The 17,008-nt window shown below is 52.8% G+C and overlaps 1 protein-coding gene across 2 annotated transcripts in view; it reads left to right on the forward strand.

Annotated features, from left to right (window-relative positions):
• The first annotated feature begins 1,735 nt into the window (after nt 1-1,735).
• The window catches only part of rubcnl (rubicon like autophagy enhancer), a 151,621-nt gene continuing 136,348 nt past the window's right edge, over nt 1,736-17,008 (forward strand). For both annotated transcript variants that reach the window (XM_072514283.1, XM_072514284.1), the window contains exon 1: nt 1,736-1,868. The gene's annotated coding sequence lies outside the window, so the exon portion shown is untranslated. The remainder of the gene's footprint in view (nt 1,869-17,008) is intronic.

A 17,008-nucleotide genomic window follows, 5' to 3' on the forward strand; every position in this document is an offset into this window, starting at 1 on the left:
TTCTGGAGGGGAGTTTCGCAAGTCTGAAGGAGTTGGGGTGAAGTATGGGCTGCAGCGTGAGGAGGGCTTCAGGTAAACGCAGGTGCGGAATTTCACCAAAATGGCTTTTCCAAGTTTCCCGGTGGCACCGCCCACCTTGTTGTTGGAGGAGGTGCTATCGGTGGGCTGGTTGGAGAGTGAGGTTGTCTCAGCGATTTGTGTAAAACTGTTAAACTGTTGAAAATGTTGAATAAAAATATTTTTAAAAAATAACCCTAATAAAAAAGTACCCTACAGAGGCACAGATCTTCTGGGCAGGGGTCAGTGGTGAGCTCATATACCGGGGTACCCAGAAAATGCACTGGGAAATCCCCTCCCCCACACTTCAGAGGTCCACACACAAAGACTGCATGGCCATTGCTTGGCAAGTTCAAACTTCCAATGGACAGTTACCTTGTACCTGGACTATCTAATATTCCAATTTAAACTGGAGACTTTGGATGGATCCAACTTTCTTAGCAGAATAGATACCCAGGAAAAGTTAGAAGGATTAAAAGCACTTCTAACTCCTGGGTGACTATGGCACTCAACCCTGCCACCAAAATCTCCTCCCACTAGAACCCCCCAGACTACACCATCCACCTCCCCACTGCACCCCCAACTGTGCCCCACTCCTAAACTATCCTCCTTACCCTTAGGTATCCTCATATCCCCGGCCAGACTCCCACCTCCCCAATACAATCTCCCCCCCACCCCCCCCCACCCCCCCCCCCACCCCCCCCCCCCCCCCCCCCCCACCCCCACCCCCGCGCCCCGCTCCTCGCGAATCACAGGGAAGATAATCATTTCCACCCCTTAAGTCCTATGTGGGATACTACAGCCAATCCTCGGATGTTCTGGCTCTATATGTCTCATGATGGAGAGGAAGTATAAGGGTGTTTCGGCAGAGCAAGGGTTAATGTGAGACTTGCGAGCAGCATGATGTAGAGAGTCACATGGTGGTGGACTATGTGTAGGAGAGTCTGGAAGGCACCATCATGGAGACAGCCCCCACACAAGGCTGTAACTTGGGTATCTGTATGGTCATGAGTTGTTAATAACCAGCTCATGTTGAACCAAACAAGCCTCCAGCCCCCTCCACGAGACACCAAACAACCGTACAACATGGTACAAGTAACAGAGAGGGGTTAGACAGGTTTAATATCTCCTGTAAAAGACAAGACCACTGACAGTCCCTTCAGTACTGCACTGAAGTGCCAGTTCAGACTACCTTTATATTTATTATGCTTGCAGTTGGTGTAAGGAAGGCAATTTGTTTATTTTCCAAAACCAATCAAAAACACTTTCTAACCTGCCACTGGCAAGATCACTTCCAAATTTCATTCCAAGTTTACTTTCACTGCCTCCCACCAACAAGCCCCCCTCAACTCAATGAGCTCTGACTCACCATTAGAGCTCTGTAGTATTTTCTGTTTCTATGTGTATCGTGTCAGCGGGAAATATATTTTCAGTGCAAAAAGAGGGAGTCAAGTGATTTTTCTTCAAAAACTTCAACTTTGCGTAGCAGGTTCAGTGTTTTAGGGTTGCGAATGCAGAGGTCAAACTGTGGAGCCGCTGCTGCATCACAGGGTGATCATGAATTATGCAACTTACCCACTTGCATTTGACGAGAAATCTATATTCAGGAAGTACAGGTTTAACCGAAAACTCCAGTGGGCTGGTTAGCCCTGAGTGATGTAATGGTCTCGGGTTTCTGTACTGACTGATAGTACTGGAGCTGAACAGTCAAAACGTAAACCTGGTCATTTGTTATTCAGTTGACTCCCCCACCCACCTCTTCATATTGACTTTTTGGGACGATAGGAGATTGTTTTGACTGCTACTCCAAGGTAAGGGTTCTGATCTTCCTTAAACATTGAATTAATCAAGTGTGTGTTAACTGTGTTCTGACCGTTTGCAAATATTAAGTAATGGCAGTTGCTCTTGACTTGCAACTCGACAAGTGAAGGTAAATTCTACTGGCTAGATGGTACGCAAACTAAAATCTGTTTCACGGTGAGTCTCTGCAGGCATTTTGCACAATAAATATCATTTGGTGGTTTCTATCAGAGAATAGTTTTATCGTGCCTAGGATTCACGTTATATCAGAAAGAATCTCCAACATGCAAACACAGTTTGGATATTTCTCTTACTTTCACAGAATGCTAGGGGCAGCACGGTGGTACAGTGTTTAGCACTGCTGCCTCACAATGCCAGGGACCCGGGTTTGATTCCGGCCTCGGGTGACTGTCTGTGTGGAGTTTGCACCTTCTCCCCGTGTCTGCGTGAGTTTCCTCCGGGTGCTCCAGTTTCTTCCCACAGTCCAAAGGTGTGCAGGTTAGATGCGGTTACAAAGTTCACAGAATCATACAGTACAGAAGAGTCCCTTCAGCCCATCAAACCTGCACCGACAAATAAAAACTACTCTAATCTGCACTAATCCCACTTCCCAGCACTTGTCCCATAGCCTTGAAAGTTTTGACATTTCAAATGCTCACCCAAGTACTTTTCTCCCAGGCAGCACATTCCAGATTTCCTCTGGTGAAATTTTTTTCCCTCAAATCCCCTTTAAACGTCCTGGGCGTCATTCTCCGCCGGCGGGAGTCTTCGTTTTGCCGGCGCCCGGGGGTTTCCCGACGGCGTGGGGCTGCCCCACAATGGGAAACCCCATTGACCGGCCGGTGTTACGGAGACTCCCGCCGGCCGGTCGGGGCAGAAATGTGGCGGGGCGGGTAGGAGAATTTCGCCCCCTGTCTTTCACCTTAAAATTATGCCCCCTTGTTATTGACCCTTCAACTAAGGGGAACAGCTGTTTTCTATCCACCCGGTCCATGCCCCTCATAATCTTATACACCTCAGTCAGGTCCCCACTCAGCCTTCTCAGCTCCGAGTTTACAACCCGAGTTTACCCAGCCTCTTTTCATAGCTAAAATGCTCCATCCCAGGCAACATCCTGGTGAATCTCCTCTGCACCCTCTCTAGTGCAGTCACATTCTTCCTAAAGTGGATTGGGCGGGGGAGTGGGCCTAGTTAGGGCGCTCTTTCAGAGGGTCAGTGCAGACTCGATGGGCCAAATAGCCTCCTTCTGCACTATAGGGATTCTATGGATTCCATATGTCACTCAAATGTTGAACCCTAACGACTTCCGGTGGCGGCCATGGAGTGAGATGTCGCTTATTTGGTAGCTCCTGGTCTTTCCCCCCGACTTATGAGGGATTTGATCGGTAGAATTGGAGACTGGTGAGATAGAGGAGAAGAATCCCCCACCAATTTATGGAGTCGTGGACCAGAAGTGGTCTGCAGAGGAGAGATTGTTGGGCAAAGAAGGGAGTGAAGTCTGCAGCACAGGAAGACATGGCGGAGGCTCAGGGAATGGGATTGTCGGCCCACTGGTCAACGGAGCAGCTGGTGGACTTCTTTCAGGAGAGCTTCACCAAGCAAAGACAGGAGCACCTGGACCCGATTAAGACAGGGATTGACCGGGTGGGGCAAAGATTGGAAGCCAAGGGACAGGCGATCCAGAAGATGGAAGAGGCGGTGGCTGACCAGCTAACTGCGATGGAGGTGGAGATGGAGCTGATGAGGGATCACCAGAAAAGGCTGCAGGAGAAGGTAGAGGATGAGACAGAACCTGAGGATCGTTGGCCTCCCGGAGGGTAGTAAGGGATCGGAAGCAGGGGCATATGTGGCGCGTATGTTTGAAAAGCTGCTGGAGGAAGGTGCGTTTACCCGACCCCTGGAAGTGGACAGGGCACACAGAGCACTTGCGAGGAAGCCACGGATGAATGAGCCGCTGAGGGCGATGGTGGTACGAATGCACCGGTTCCTGAACAAGGAACAGATCTTGAGGTGGGCCAGGCAGATGAGGAGCTGTAAATGGGAAAATAACGAGCTGCGTATTTACCAGGACTTGGGTGTGGAACTGGCCAAAAGAAGAGCGAGCTTCAACAAATTTAAAGCGTCCCTCTTGAAGAAGGGATGAAGTTCGGCATGCTGTACCCAGCGCATTTATGGGTCACTTACGAGGGTCTGTAGTGCTTTTGTACCAATTTTTGGGCCATTGCTCAGTTTTGTATGCGGGTTAACTTGTGGGGGGATGTTGTGTGAAATTTTCTTCTTTGTGTTTGTTGGGGATTGCGATGTTTTGCATATGTATGTTTGAGCGGGGGGGGAGGGAGATCAGTGGGGGGTAGGATGCTTGGTGCCATGGGCGGGGGCTACCAGGCTAGCTGGGCGGGCTAGCTGACGGAAGCGCAGTGGGGGGCGAGCGGGTGACCAGTTTGATATGGGGGGTTGGAATTGTTGTTTTGTTGGTGGGGGAGGGGGAGGTGTAGGGGGGGGGGGGTGATTTTGTTCTGATGACAGGGGAAGGACTGGCGCTGGGAGACAAATTGGAGGTCGATGATGGTGGGCGGGCCTGAGGAGGCGCAAGACGTGAGCTGGAGGCTGGCCTAAGAAGGGTGATGGTTGATCCGGGGTGGGGGGGGGAGTGCCCCTCGACCAGGCTGATCACATGGAACGTGAGAGGGCTGAATGGGCCAGTCAAGAGAGCTCGCATGTTCATGCATTTGAAGAGGTTGAAGGCAGACGTGGCAATGCTATAGGAGACACACCTGAGGGTAGTGGATCAGACTAGGCTGAGGAAGGGGTGCGTCGGGCAGGTAGTTCATTCAGGGCTAGGTTCTAAAACTAGGGGGTAGCGATCTTGATCAATAAGCGGATGTCATTTGAGGTAGGGAATATAGTGGTGGACTCTGGGGGTAGGTAGATCATGGTGAGCGGGAAGCTGGAGGGGTCGCCGGTGGTATTAGTGAATATTTACGCACCAAACTGGGATGACACGGAGTTTATGAGGCGGGTGTTGAGGAAGATTCCGGACCTGGACTCACAGAAGTTGATCATGGGGGGGGGGGTTGTTGAAGGAGCAGCAGAAGATGCAGATGGATTGCTCTGATATCCACAGGGAAGGTGATGGGGCAGTTGAGGAAGGCGAGAGGGGCAGTATATGAGTATGGGGAGAAGGCCAGGAGGATGCTAGCACACCAGCTAAGGAAAAGGGAGGTGGCCAGGGAGATAGGCAGAGTAAAGGACAGAGGGGGAAACACGGTTGTGGACCCAGCGGGCATGAATGGGGTGTTCAAGGGGTTTTACAGTCGGCTGTATGAGTCGGAACCCCCAGCTGGGGTGGAGGGGATGAGGCAGTTTTTGGAAGGGTTGGAGTTTCTAAAGGTGGAGCAAGGGTTAATGGAGGGTTGGGAGCCCCGATCGGGATTGTAGAAGTAGTGGAGGGATTGGAGGCCATGCAGTCGAGCAAGACCCCGGGACCAGACGGCTACCCAGTGGAATATTACAAGGAGTTCTCTGGGATGCTGGGCCCGCTGCTGGTGAGTGCATTTAATGAGGCTAGGGAGCGAGGTCCTTCCCCCAACAATGTTGCAGGCTTCGATATCATTGATCCTGAAGCGGCAGAAGGACCCAGAGCAATGTGGGTCATACAGACCAATCTCCCTACAGAGCGTCGATGCCAAATTGCTGGCCAAAATTCGTAGATAGAGGACTGTGTTCCAGGGGTGATAGGGGAAGACCAGACAGGATTTGTTAAAGGCAGGCAGCTAACGGCCAATGTTAGAAGGCTCTTAAATGTGATCATGTTGCCCTCCGAGGGGAGGGAGGCGGAGGTAGTGGTCACTATGGACGCAGATAAGGCCTTCGACCAGGTGGATTGGGATTATCTGTGGGAGGTCCTGGGACGGTTTGGGTTTGGGCAGGGCTCTATTAACTGGGTTTGGTTACTGTACCAGGCACCACCAGTGTAGAGTGTGCAGACGAACCGGGTGAATTCGGACTAATTTAGACTGGACCTAGGGACAAGGCAAGGATGTCCCCTCTCCCCACTGTTGATTGCCTTGGCTATAGAGCCATTGGTGATGCCGCTGAGAGCATTAAAGGACTGGAAGGGGCTAGTCCGGGGGGGGGGGGGGGTGGGGGGGGTGGGGTGGAACACAGGGTCTTGTTATATGCAGACGCCCTACTCCTATATATTTGTGACCCATTAGGGGGGATGGGGGAGATTAGGCGGATCTTAGGGGAATTTGGCCGGTTCTCGGGGTACAAATTGAATATGGGTAAAAGTGAGGTTTTGTGATCCAGGCGAGGGGGCAGGAGAGGAGACTGGAGGAGCTGCTGTTTAAAGTGGTGGGAGGGAGCTTCCATTATTTGGGAATTCAGGTAACACGGGGATGGGAGCAGTTACATAAATTGAATCTGGCCCGGTTAGTTGAACAAATGAAGGAGGACTTCCGGAGGTGGGACATGCTCCCGTTGTCACTGGCGGGGAGGGGACAGGCCGTGAAAATGACGGTCCTCCCCAGATTTTTGTTTGTTTTCCACTGCCTCCCTATTTTTATACCAAAGGCCTTTTTTAAGCGGGTGAATAGGGGAATAGGGTGATCTCTGGGTTTGTGTGGGCGGGTAAAACCCTGCGAATAAAGAAAGTGCTGCTGGAGGAGCCGAGTGGGGGAGGGCTGACACTGCCAAACTTTAGGAACTACTACTGGGCGGCAAATATAGCCATGATTAGGAAGTGGGTAGTGGGGGAAGGGTCGGTGTGGGAGCGAGTAGAGGCGGCAACATGTAAGGGCACTGGTTTGGGGGCATTGGTAATGGCCCCTCTGTCGTTCTCGCCGGGAGTAAGGGGGGCTAGCGGGGAATTAGGCGGGAACAGTGGGAGATGGAGGGATGTGTTATGCACTGAACTTTGTTTGCTTGTGTATTTGTTTAATTTATTGTTATAAAACCACAAATACCTTCATAAAATGTTTGTTAAAAACAAAAATGTTGGACCCTAACTCCAGCTCAGTGGGCAGCATGTGGCGCAGTGGCTAGCACTGGGACTGCGGTGCTGAGGACCCGGGTTCAAATCCCGGCCCTGGGTCACTGTCCGTGTGGAGTTTGCACATTCTCCCCATGTCTGCGTGGGTTTGACACCCACAACCCAAAGATGTGCAGGTTAGGTGGATCGGCCACACTAAATTGCCCCTTAATTGGAAAAAATGAATTAAAAAAATAATAATTGGGTACTCTAAATTTTAAAAAAAACACTGTAGCACAGTGCAAAAACTTTGAGATTGACGGAAAGATTGTGGCCAGGAGCTTCTACCCCAATAGGGGTGAGGAAGGAAACGGGTGGGCCAGAGAATTTGGCGGGTTGGCAATGGGGTCAATGCCCGATGCCTTTGCGCCTCCACGAGAAGTAAGCTCTCGGTGAGAAGGCCCCATTGTTGACCTTCCCATCCATCTCTTCTTCAGCCCCTTAAGTGACCAATTAATGACCACTTAATGACTGTTCCAGCAGCAACCTCAACCACCTCTGCGGTGCTGCTGAATGCCAGCCTCTGATTGGCCGGTGGCTCTTGGCAGGTGGCAGGCGGGAAGTCACCTTCTGGGGTCCTCAGTCTGGTGGAAGGTCCACAGTTGTCCACTTAACTGTCTGAGGGGCAGAAGATATGGTGGTCCTTCCTCCTCAGAGTCAATATGGGTGTCTCGCCACTTTTTCAGGCAGTGACTAAGGTACCTGCTGAGAATGGAAGATTCCACCCTGCAGGTTCAAATCCCACTCCAGAGAGTTGAGGACAAAATCTAGGCTTTCATTCCAGTGTAGTATGGAGGAAGTATCTACATTGTCGAAGGGGCATTCTTTCGGATGAGACACTAAACTGAGTTACTCTCTCAGGTAGCAGTAAACGATCCTGTAGCGCCACTCAGAAGACCAGGGCAATTCTCCCTGGTGCCCTACTAACGAGTACCAGATGCATTACCGCAGCTACCACATAACTCATGACCTAACCAAACCATGGTGTCAGTTACTGTGGTGATGCTCAATGCTGCACATGATATAGTCCTGAGGTTCCAAGATGTCTTCTTCAGAGTCTTGCTGCTGAGGAGGATCGAGAGATAAGGGACAAGTATTGGATTGGATTGGATTTGTTTATTGTCAGATGTATCAAGGTGCAGTGAAAAGTATTGTTCAGCGTATAGTTCAGACAGATCATTCCAGACATGAAAAGAAAATGCATAGGGCAAACATAAAATCCATAATGTATATACATAGATACAGGCATCAGGTGAAGCATACAGGAGTGTAGTACTACTCAGTAGAGAAGATGTGTGAAGAGATCAGATCAGTCCATACGAGGGTCGTTTAGGAGTCTGGTGACAGTGGGGAAGAAGCTGTTTTTGAGTCTGTTTGTGTGTGTCCTCAGACTTTTGTATCTCCTGCCCGATGGAAGAAGTTGGAATAGTGAGTAAGGTGGGTGGGAGGGGTCTTTGATTATGAAGCTTTACAAAGGTTCTGAGGGACTGGGCACTAATAGATGACCAGCATCATAAAGCCATTTCACATAGTAAAACTATGTGACTCTGCACGCTTCAGAAGTTTGTGAAATGGTGCAAGTATCAGAGACCCTGGGCGGGATACTCCGGTATCCGGCGGGCAGGCCGTACCGGTGCCAAAGAGTGGCGTGAACCACTCCGGCGTCGGGCCGCCAGAAGGTGCGGGGACAAGCCGGCGCTGGAGTGGTTGGTGCCATGCCAACCGGCGCCGAAGGGCCTCCGCCGGCTGGCGTGAGTTGGGGCATGCACAGGAGCACCAGCGTGTTCCCAGAACCGCTGCCGTTATTCCTGCGCATGCGCAGGGGGTTCCTTCTCTGCGCTGTCCATGGCGGAGCTTTACAGCGGCTGGCGAGTAGAGGGAAAGAGTGACCCCATGGCACAGCTCGCCTGCAGACCGGTGGGCCCCGATCGCGGGCCAGGCAACCTTGAGATCCCCCCATGCCCCCCCCCCGAGGACTCCGCAGGCCGCCCGTAGATCCAGGTCCCGCCGGTAAGAACCTTGTGTAATTTACGCCAGCGGGACTGGTCAAAAACGGGCGGCCACTCGGCCCATCGCTGAGCGGAGAATCGCCGGAGGGGGGGCCGTTGCCAACGGGCCCCGACCAGCGCGGCGCGATTCCCCCCCCCCCCCGCCAAATAACTGACGCCGGAGAATTCGGCAGCCAACGTCGGCTCGGCGGGGCGGGATTCACGCCGCCCCCCGGCGATTCTCCGCCCCGGCGGGGGGGTCAGAGAATCCCGCCCCCCTGTTAGAGAGGCCAATGGCATCAAATTCTCCAAGTTACTGCACTTGCTGCTCCAACTCAGAGAGATTCCTCTCCTGGTTTTGCCCCTTTCCCTTGTATTGCAAACTGTCTTGTCCTGCAGGGAGAGATTTAGCAAGTTCATGTATAGATAGACGCTGAGGGAGGAGAGACACAATGAAATTGAACAGGCAGCTTGGGCTTAATTTTAACTGAATGAGTTAAAATCTGGTCCAGCGAATAAAGAGTGGTGAAATGAGGAAGGAGCTATCAGGGAAATTGGTAGTTCTGCAGATGTTACACAATACAAGTGACCGTCATTATTGTATGTGACTTCTGCAATCAGGGGTGTCATTCTCCGCCGGCGGGAGTCTCCGTTCTGCCGGCACCGGGGGGTTTCCCGACGGCGTGGGGCTGCCCCACAATTGACCGGCCGGTGTTACGGAGACTCCCGCCGGCCGGTCGACGCAGAAATGTGGCGGGGCGGGTAGGAGAATTTCGCCCCAGTTCTCTGGACATGCCACCCAACCTGAGTCGGTTTAAAAGACGGCATGGGACTTCCGGTGGCGGCCATGGAGTGAGCGGTCGCACATTTGATGGCTTCCACTAAAGGCAGATTTTTTCAGTCTTTTCCTTCCTGAAGTATTTGAGAGCAAGAGGTGCAGGGGTGCCTGGGGATGGTGGACGGACTAGGAGCGGGACAAGAAGGAAACAGCTGCTGGAGCAGGAGAGTCTTGATGATGCGCCGCAGGGTAAGATGTCGGGCAAGGGGACTGCTCTGCCTGCCCAATGGTCAAAGGAGCAGTTAATAGAGTTCCTCAATGAAGAGTTCTGCCAGCAGAGGAAAGAGGCCCTGGAAAGCCTAGTCAAGGTGATGAAACCATTTAAGTCAGGATCGAGCGAGTGGAGTAGGTGGAGTCCCAAGGCCGGGTGATCCAGAAAGTGGGGGAAGCGGTGGGGGAGCACATAGAGCAGCTGGCCTAACGAGGATTCCTGACTTGGAATCGCACCGGTTGATTCTGTTTTTTTTTTATATGGTTATAGAACCGAGCTTGGACAGGTCGAATCCCAAGTAGCTGATGGTGTCGGCAGATAGGAAGGAGCTGAAAGGGTTTATGGAGAACATTGCGGGGGGGGGCCTGTGGAAGTTTGGGAGGCTGAGGGCGAAGGAATTTTCATACTCCTCCCATGTGCACCGGGTGTATTCCTGGATTAATTTCTTTGTTCTAGGTAAGACATTGTTGGTCGACTTGGGGTATTCGGTGATTGTGGTTTCTGACCACAGGCCGCACTGGGTGGGGGGCAGCGCCCTTAGTGGAGACTGGACGTGGGGTTGCTGGCGGATGAGGTGGTGTGTGAGCGGGTGAGGGCAGCCATTTGGGGCTACGTGGAGCTAAAGGGGGAGGTCCCAGCCGCCATGCTGTGGGAGGTGCTCAAGGTGTTTTATGGAAGGTTATACAAGTCTGAACCCCCAGCTGTGGGGGGGAAGAGGTCCAGCGGTTTTTGGACGGGCCCAAGTTCCCCACAATAGAGGAGGAGCTGGTTCATGGACTGGGGGCCAGAATTGCGTTGAGGAAGGTAACGGACAGGATGGGGGCGATGCAGGCAGGAAAGGTCTTGGAGCTAGATGGGTTCCCAGTGGTTCCCAAAACGTTTCGGGCAGACCTGGGGCCACTGCTGATGAGAGCGTATACTGAAGCGAGGGAGAGAGGGAAACTCGCAGGCTTCCATCTCTCTGATTTTAAAGAAGGATAAGGGGCGAAATTCTCCGGAAACGGCGCGATGTCCGCCGACTGGCGCCCAAAACGGCACAAATCAGTCGGGCATGGCACTGCCCCAAAGGTGCGGAATGCTCCGCATCTTGAGGGGCCGAGCCTCAACCTTAAGGGGCTAGGCCCGCGCCGGACTAATTTCCGCCCCGCCAGCTGCCGGAAAAGGCCTTTGGTGCCCCGCCAGCTGGCGCGGAAATGACATCTCCGGGCGGCACATGCGCGGGAGCGTTAGCGGCCGCTGACAGCATTCCCACGCATGCGCAGTGGAGGGAGTCTCTTCCGCCTCCGCCATGGTGCAGACCGTGGCAAAGGCGGAAGGAAAAGAGTGCCCCCACGGCACCAGCCCACCCGCGGATCGGTGGGCCCCGATCGCGGGCCAGGCCACCGTGGGGGCACCCCCTTGGGGCCAGATCGCCCCGCGCCCCCCCCCCCCCCCAGGACCCCGGAGCCCGCCCGCGCCGCCTTGTAAGGTAGGTGCTTTAATCTACGCCGGCGGGACAGGCATTTTAGCAGCGGGACTTCGGCCCATCCGGGCCGGAGAATCGCGGGGGGGGGGCCCGCCAACCAGCGCGGCGCGATTCCCGCCCCCACCGAATATCCGGTGCCGGAGAATTCGGCAACCGGCGGGGGCGGGATTCACGCCAGCCCCCGGCGATGCTCCGACCCGGCGGGGGGTCGGAGAATCTCGCCCAAGGATCTGGAACAGAGTGGACCGTACCACCCGATAATGTTACTGAACGTAGACGCCAAGCTGTTGACAAAGGTGTTGGCCTCGTGAGTCGAGGACTATCTCGCATGGCTGATAGGTGAAGATCAAATGGGTTTTGTGAAGGGGAGACAGTTATCGGTAAATATGAGGAGGCTGCTTAATGTAATCATGATGCTTTCAAGGTGTTTGATCGGGTGGAGTGGGAGTACTTGCTGGAGGTGTTGGTGCGGTTCGGGCAGGAGTTTGTGGACCGGGTCCGGTTGCTATATAAGGCGCCGATCACGAGTGTGCGGACGGACCGAGTGAGTTCAGAGTATTTTGGGCAGCATCGGAGTCGAGGCAGGGGTAGCCACTTTCCCGTGGCTTTTTGCCTTGCCGCTGGCAATGGCACTTAGGGCGTCGATGGACTGGAGAGGGATTGAGTGGGGGGCGTCGAGCACAGAGTCCCATTGTATGTGGACGACCTGTTGCTGTATATTTCAGACCAGTTGAGTAGTATCAGAGGCATCATGGGGATTTTAGAGGAATTTGACTGGTTTTCAGGGTACAAGTTGAATATGGGGAAGAGCGAAGTGTTCCCGATTGAGACTAGAGCGCAGGAGAATTGCTGGTTAGGGTGGTGGGGGCGAGCTTCAGATATTTGGGAATCCAGGTGACTCGGGGCTGGGCACAGCTGCACAAGCTGATCCTGGCTCGGCTAGGGGAGCAGATGAAAGCATATTTCAAGAGGTGGGATGTGCTGTCGTTGGCAGGGCGGGTGCAGACAGTAAAAATGGCGGGGCTGTCAAGGTCCCTGTTTGTGTTTCAGAACCTTGCAATCTTTGTCTCTAAGTAATTTTTTAAGAAGGTCAATGCGCTAATCTCAGGGATTATGTGGGTGGGGAAGACCCCGTGGGTTAGGAACGTTTTTCTGGAGCAAAGTGGGGGGCGGGGGGGGGGGGGGGGGGGGCGGTGGCGCTGGCGCTGCCAAACATGAACTACTGCTAGGCTGCAAATATCGCTATGGTTAGGAAATGGGTCATGGGTGAGGGGCCAGCATGGGGTCAGATGGAGGCAGCATCGTGTAGGGGAACCTCTTTAAGGGCTTTGTTGTCGGCGTCTCTGCCGTTCTCGCCGGCCAGGTACACCGTGAGCCCAGTGGTGGTGTTGGCTCTTAGTGTGTGGGGGCAGTGGAGGCAGAATTTGGGAGGGGGGGGGGTGGTTGGATGTGAGGTTTCGGGAGTGGCTGTAGGCAGAGTTGAGCAATTTGGCAATCTGTTCATTGGGGGAAAATTTGCAAAGTTGGAGGAACCTGGAGGGAATGATTTTAGGTACCTGCAGGTCCGGGACTTTGTAAGGAGGGAGCTGCCGCCCTTTCCTGGGCTGCTGCCCCTGGGGTTGCAAGATAAGGTGCAGTCGAGGGTTGAGATGGGGAAGGGGAAGGTGTTCGATGTCTATGAGGAGTTAATGGATTGGGAGGGGGCCAGGTGGGCATAAAGCGCAAGTGGAAGGAAGAGCTGGGAGGGCAGGTGGGGGCCAAGACGTGGGCAGAGGCCCTGCAGAGGGTGAATGCGTCCTTGACGTGTGTGAGGTTAAGCCTCATCCAGTTTAATGTAATACATAGGGTGTATAACACGGTGGCGAGGATGAGTCGGTTCTTTGAGGGGCTAGGGGATAGGTCTTGTCGGTGTGCAGGGGGGTAGCGGGGGCGGGGGGGGGGAGCGAATCACGTTCTGGGCATGTCCATGGTTGAAGGGTCTCTGGCAGGGGTTTGCAGACATAGGCCGGGATTCTCCAATCCCGCAGCCAAGTTCTGACGCAGGCGTCAAAAGCGGCGCGAGCGGCTCCGGTGTCAAAGGGCCTCCAAGCTCAGGCATTCATCCCTTCCTAGGGGGCTAGTGCAGCGCCGGAGTGGTGTCCGCTGCTCCGGCACTCGAATGCCGGCGCGCCACGGCCGGTGCGGGTCCGCGCATGCGCGTGGGTTGCCGTCTCCGCGGGAAATATGGCGGAGCCCGACAGGGGCCCGGCGCGGAGGAACATAGGCCCCCCCACAGAATTAGCCCGCCGGTCGATCAATAGGCCCCGATCACAGGCCTGGCCACCATGGAGGCCCCCCCCAAAGTCGGATCCCCCTGCCCCCCCACCAGCACGGCCCCCGCAGTCAGGACTCCAAAGGCCCGCCGGGTAGGACCATACGTACCCCACGCCGGCGGGACTCGACCGAACTCAGCGGGCACTCGGCCCGTCGCGGCGCGGAGAATCTCCGGGTGGGGGGGGGGCACTTTCAACGGCCCCCGACCAGCGGGGCGGCAACCCCGCAGGCGCGATCGGCATCGATTTTCCACCAGCGATTCTCCGACTCGGCGCAGGATCGGAGAATCCCGGCCGTAATGTCCGAGGTGCTGGGGGCAGAGGTGGTCCCGAGTCCAGAGGTGGCGATATTCGGAGTATGGGAAGTCCCGGGAGTCCAGGGGGTGAGAGGGTGTCCTTGTGTGCACACAATACTCTAGCTGTGGTCCAACCAACTTTTTAATACAGTTCCTGCATCACCTCCCTGCTCTTAACTCTGTGCCTCAGCTAATAAAGGCAAGTATACCATATGCCTTCTTAACCACTGTATCCACCTGCTCTGCTACCTTAAGGGATCGGTGTACATGCACACCAAAGTTCTTCTGATCCTCAGTGCTTCCCAGGGTCCTGCTGTTTATCACGTATTCCCTTGCCTTGTTTGTGCTGCCAAAGTGCAACACCTCACACTTATCCAGATTGAATCCCATTTGCCACTGATCAGCCCATCTAACCAGCCTGTCTATATCCTCCTGTAATCTAAGGCTATCCTCCTCACTATTTACCACCCCACCAATTTTCCTATCATCTGCAAACTTACTGACCAACCCTCCTACAGTCATATCTAAATCATTTATATAAAGCACAAATAGCGAGGGCCCCAACACTGATCACTGCGGGACCCACTGGACACAGGCTTCCAGTCGGAAAAACACCCTCGGCCATCACCCTCTGCTTCCTGTCACTCAGTCAATTTTAGTTCTAATTTGTCAAATTTCCTTGGTTCACATGGGCTCTTACCTTCGCTATTAATCTCAAATGTGGGACCTTATCAAAAACCTTGCTGAAGTCCAAGTAGACTACATCAAATATATTTCCCTCATCTACATACCTGATCACCTCTTCAAAGAAACTCAATCAAGTTGGTCAGACATGACCTCCCCTTAATGTTCCAGATTAATCCCTTCCTCTCCAAATGCAGATTAATTCTGTCTCTCAGAATTGCTTCCAATAGTTTCCCCACAATGAGGTTAGACTGACTGCCCTGCAGTTTCATAGTTTATCCCTTCCTCCCTTCTTGAATAATGGTGCAATATTGGCTCTCCTCCAGTCCTCTGGCACCTCTCCTGTGGCCAGAGAGGAATTGAAAATCATTGCTAGCGCCCCTGCTATTTCCTCCCTTGCCTCACTCAGCAGGTTGGGATACATTTCATCTGGCCCTGGAGATTTGTCTACCTTCAAGCCTGCCAGACCACTCAGAACTTCCTCTCTGTCTCTGTTAATCTCTTTAATTTTATTACAGTCCTTCTCCCTGATTTCTATACCCACACTGTCCCTCTCATGAGTGAACAATGACACAAAATATTCATTTATAACCCTTTGACAATCACCTGAAAATAAATTTTAGCCATGATTGGTCCCAACGAGATCAATGATTTGTGCCGAAACATGTTCAACCCTTAGTACCAGGGTTCTGGAGCAGAGCACTCTTTATTCCACACACCCATGCTTCAATTCAATGACATTGACCCCCTCATCTCTCCTAAACAACAATATTGCCCCTTTAACACAGTCAGATGTCTCGAGGAAATACACAAGAGAAAAATTATAATAAGCAAAATTTGACCCATGCCATTTAAAAGGATAGTGAAGGTGACCAAAAGTTGTTCAAGGAGGTGGGCTTTCAGGAGAGTCTTAAAAAAGGGGAGAGAGAGGCATGGGAAAGGAATTACAGAGCTTACTGCCTTGGCAGCTGAAGGCACAACCACCAATGATGGACAATTCAAATCAAGAATCAAGAATGATGAACAGTCCAGAATTGAAGGAATGCAGACGTCTTGGAGGGCTGCAGGTGATTATAGAGATAGAGAGGGGCAAGGCCAGAGAGTGATCTCTAAACAAGGACAGGAATTTAAAATCAAGGCAGTTCCAGACTGGGAACCAATCAGCGAGCACAGGAAAGGCGGATAGACTGTCCCAGATGTTACTGGCCCACAGCAATCTGCTTGCATTTGGTGCTCTGATCCAGGCACAAGGCACCCACACCCTATGCCTGGGTTATTTGCAGTTGTGGCTGCTGATTAGCAAGTATACCAGGATTCACCAAGGCTGGTGGCTTCTGCTCGGCCTGCCTAAGTGAATCCCAACAAGTTGCGAAACATCAAGGTTAGGAAGAACCCTTTGGCGACACGGTGATGCAGTGGTTAGCACTGCTCCCTCACGGTGCCGAGGACCCGGGTTCAATCCCGGCCCCGGGTCACTGTCCGTGTGGAGTTTGCATATTCTCCCCGTGTCTGCGTGGATCTCACCCCCACAACACAAAGATGTGCAGGGGAGGTGGATTGGCCACGCTAAATTGCCCCTTAATTGGAAAAAAAAGAATGGGTACTCTAAATTTTTTTCAAAAAGGAAGAACCCATTGCAGGCCTCACTATCATGAGAAAAGAAGCCTTAGTTCATCCTCAAACTGTTACCACTTGAAAGTTTCTTTCATTTCCTTTTTCACTCAAAATACCAGACTTACATTTGGGTTGGTGGAAGGAAATAAAACAGGACTGAGGGGAAATGTTCCTCACAATGCCGATTCCTCGCACCGTTTTCTCTTGATTCTCTTTGTGGGCTGCCTGTATCCCAAAGATTAATTTTGTGCGATCTTTAATGCCTACTCGTGAGGAGAGATGGGGCCTTCGTTTAAAGTCTCACTTCCAACACTGCAGTTCTCCCTGCCTTTACTCTGCGGGTAAACTTTTCACCTTAGTGTTATCAGCAGCCGGAGATAAATCAGCACTCTCGCGATCTTTGTCCTGTGCCTCATTTATCACATGTGTTGTCCCCAAATTACCAGTTCATCCCCAAACTAGAGCAAAGTACAAACATTATCCAACTGTGATAACCTGCCACAAGAATCATGGGGGATTAATAATAGATCTTCCCATGGGACTCGGAGGGTACATGTTTCTCTGGTAGCGGGCAGGAGCCCACCCAGCTGGGACTTGTTAATTCAGCCCTTTAAATTCCGGCCTGAACCTGGATCGTCTAATCTGGTAGGCCCGGACTGGGGATTTGTTGTTGTACACCACAGCAGTGGCTTCATTTTCAGAGTTACAAAT

This window comes from Scyliorhinus torazame, chromosome 8 (assembly GCF_047496885.1).
Source record: "Scyliorhinus torazame isolate Kashiwa2021f chromosome 8, sScyTor2.1, whole genome shotgun sequence".
NCBI classification, from domain to species: domain Eukaryota; kingdom Metazoa; phylum Chordata; class Chondrichthyes; order Carcharhiniformes; family Scyliorhinidae; genus Scyliorhinus; species Scyliorhinus torazame.